At 42.3% G+C, this 3332-nt stretch overlaps 1 long non-coding RNA gene across 1 annotated transcript; it reads right to left on the reverse strand.

The window, feature by feature from the left end:
- Window positions 1–2027: 2027 nt before the first annotated feature.
- LOC134083430 (uncharacterized) lies at window positions 2028–3332 on the reverse strand. Its single transcript, XR_009939732.1, has 2 exons — window positions 3298–3332; window positions 2028–2565 (listed from the first exon to the last, which is right to left on the reverse strand). It is a non-coding gene; the product is annotated as an uncharacterized LOC134083430 (long non-coding RNA).

Below are 3332 nucleotides of genomic sequence, written 5' to 3' on the forward strand. Positions count from 1 at the left end.
GGTTGTGGAGGTGTCTCACAGTGCTGCTAGTTCTGTCCAGGTGAGAGTGTGTTCTGCGGAGCAGGTAGATTGTGGCATGACACCCAGCCCTGGTCAGTATGTGAACTGTAATGGGTCCAAGTAGCAGGTCATCTATGATCTCAAGAGGGCCAAGACCAGTCTCTAGTACCTTCATGATGTACAATGTTAAGACAAGCAGTCTATAGTCATTGAGGGCAGATGGAAAAGTATTTCTCGGGACTAGAACAAGGCAACATGTCCTCTACAGTATAAGCACCCTCCCCTGGCTAAAACGGTGTTGTAGAATACCGCCGAGCTTCACCTGGCCCCTGGATACAGACAATCATGTTAGAGGGATGGAGGGGGAGGGGTATGATGTTGGCTCAGCCTGACCAGGTGATGTCCATGGTGGGAGGGATGGTGGATATGGGGAGAGGCAGTGATCTTAAGCTACAACCACTGAAGTGGCTTGCAAGAGAACATAGGGTGCCTCTCAACCTCTCAACCTCTCTCCTCGATGCTCGTTCCTCCAGGGTTGTTCCCACTGATCTATAACTTACACTGGATAGACTATCCCATTATTGCCGCCCCATCATTCTTTATCTAGATCAGTGGGAATGAGGACCAAGGAAGGAAATGTATAAAGATGTATAATGAGAGAGGCCCCCATAGTATGAGTGTGGAGGATGCAGGGTCTGTGTAGCTGGGGGACGCAACGGAGTGCCCTGTACTGAACCAGCTGAAACACATGTTCAGTTCATTTGCCCGATCAAGACTTCCCTCCTTCATGTTAAATCCTGTTATGGTTTTCATACCCAACCACACATCTCTTAGGTTGGTCTTCTGGAGCTTGCTCTCCAGCTTCCGCCCGCATGCCTCCTTATTATCTCTTTCCTAGAAAATATTTTTTTTTCCTATCCCTGGCTCTCTTCCCTCTCCTGGCAACACATGGAACAGGTCATATGATTTATATCCCCAATGAGTTTGTCATCCCCTGTATCTAAAACATGTGCCACAAGCCAACAGTTCACACAAAACCTGTGGTGACTCTTCTATCAAGGCCTGTTTGACCAATACAGGTGTCTGAATGGCAGATTCTAAGGATGTCTTGTCTTAACCTTGACAGGTACAAGTAGGAGGCCCTCATTCCTAGCTGCGCTCCCCCTACAGACAATTGCACTCATAGATGCACTTATTGTGTTTCTTTGTTTATTGTTGTTAGAATTGCTCTTATAAAGGCTTAAACATGTTTTTACCATGTTGTAAGTCGCTTTGGTTAAAGCCAGATGTAGTGTAATGTAATGTCTGGTGCATCACATTCGCTACAGCAGGTGGTGTCAGTGAAATTATTTGCCACAGATGAGATCAGCAGTGAAATGGCTTTATTTCAGCACATCATATATCTATTTATCAATGTCAATCAAATGCGGACATTTTATTTGTGGTCAAAATTATTCCAAGACAACTGGTGTGAGACTGCCGCTTTATTCACGATACCGGGAGCATGTTACTCACATGAAGTCAAAGTAACAAGCCCACACATCTGTGGGCAAAGCCTGTTCTTATACCCTTAACACACACACACATGGAAAATCACTAGATACATTTTAGTGAGTCTTTAACCACCTGGTGATTAACAGAGATAAGAATGATAAGAAAGAACCCTGCTTGTGTTTGTGTGCCTTGGGGTCACCATGGGGTTACCTTCACATTCCTAAGGCCAGGATGGCAACTAGAGTTAATTATATAACTAAGCCATAGTAAATGGTTAATACAATGAGAAACATATCAAATTTATCCCACATATTGATTTGTGATAAGGGGTCTCTTCCATACAGATATATCACAGAAAAGGTGTTCAGCTTCACTAATACATTCAGCACTACACACAACTAATGCATGGTATATGAGCAAAAGTATCGAAACGGTACGCAGGGACAGGCGCGCTCCTGATATGGCCCCAGGCAATCATCAGTGTATTGGCCCCAGGTTGGCCTAGGGTCGGAATGAGTCTGTCGTAAACATGGTCCATTATTGCAAAGATTTTATGCAAGAGCTAATGCATATGAGTGAGGTTTTCATCTTATCATTTCACATGACATAAGAAATTGTTGCAAGTATAGCTTTGCATTAGATAGATACAGAAAAAAATTACACCATATGTCCAATATCAGTGGCTGGAGTCCTTCCATACCTTTGTGTCCCTTAAAGTAGTTTGTATTTATTTGTGTGTGTCTTCCTTGGAATAAGCGATCATCTATAGGGTTGTGTACGAAACAAAAACAAGCTATCATGACAAAACTTTAGATCCACAAGCCAGCGGCAACGCAGCGGTTGACAGCTGGTTGGTTTGGGCGGTTGGTTATGGTTGGTGGGCCCTAAGGCAAACCCCAGTCATTGCCAGTGTAGTGGTCCTCCTCTGGCCAGACAGACAATCTGAAAACCCCTCCGATGAGCAGAAAAGATGAAACAATCCATCTGGTCAGTTAGAATGATGCATTGTTGAGCCTTCTGGTCACAGGAACACAAGACACATGCTTTGCTGTTGAGCCAACAGCTGACAACCTGTAAATTAAGATATAAAACAGAGATAAAACATTTTAACATTGGTACCAAGAGAGAGTCCAATCTATTGACATGTTCAAATGAAACTGATTACCATGATTACTGATTATATAATACTATGTGGAGATAATCAGCGAGCACTGCAGAGATGGATGAGCTACCGCTCTGGTGTGTATTGTTTTTTAGTTTACAAGAACAACCAGAGGAACCAGTGGGGTATCCTACGAAGCAAGTTAGACATATCTAGGCTATCTATACATAACAAGGCTACACAAAGCCTTAACTCGGGTATTAAGTTAAGTTATCCTACGATAGCAGTTAGAGCTGTACCTGTAAGATGTATGACAGAATCTCACATGAAGAACAAGACAAGAAGAAGAAGTAGAAGAAAAAGAAGGGGAAGAAGAAGAAGAAGAACAACAACACAATAACAATAACCACAAGAAGGAGAACAACAAGAACAATAAGAGGAGCCAGAAGAAGATAAAAAACAAGAAGATGAAGAAGAAGAAGAAGAAGAAGAAGAAGAAGAAGAAAAACAACAACAACAATAACAACAAAGACAACAACATCAACATCAAAAAGAAGGAAAATGACAAGAAGAAGAAGAAGAAGAAGAACAACAACAACAACATCAACAACAACAACAACAACAACAACAACAACAACAAGAACAATAACAAGAAACATAAGGAGAACAAGAACAACAAGTTCTACTGCACGAGTACTCACTTTCAGAGACACTTTCAGAGCACAAGTACTCCAGC

This window comes from Sardina pilchardus, chromosome 1 (genome assembly GCF_963854185.1).
Source record: "Sardina pilchardus chromosome 1, fSarPil1.1, whole genome shotgun sequence".
Classification (NCBI taxonomy): domain Eukaryota; kingdom Metazoa; phylum Chordata; class Actinopteri; order Clupeiformes; family Clupeidae; genus Sardina; species Sardina pilchardus.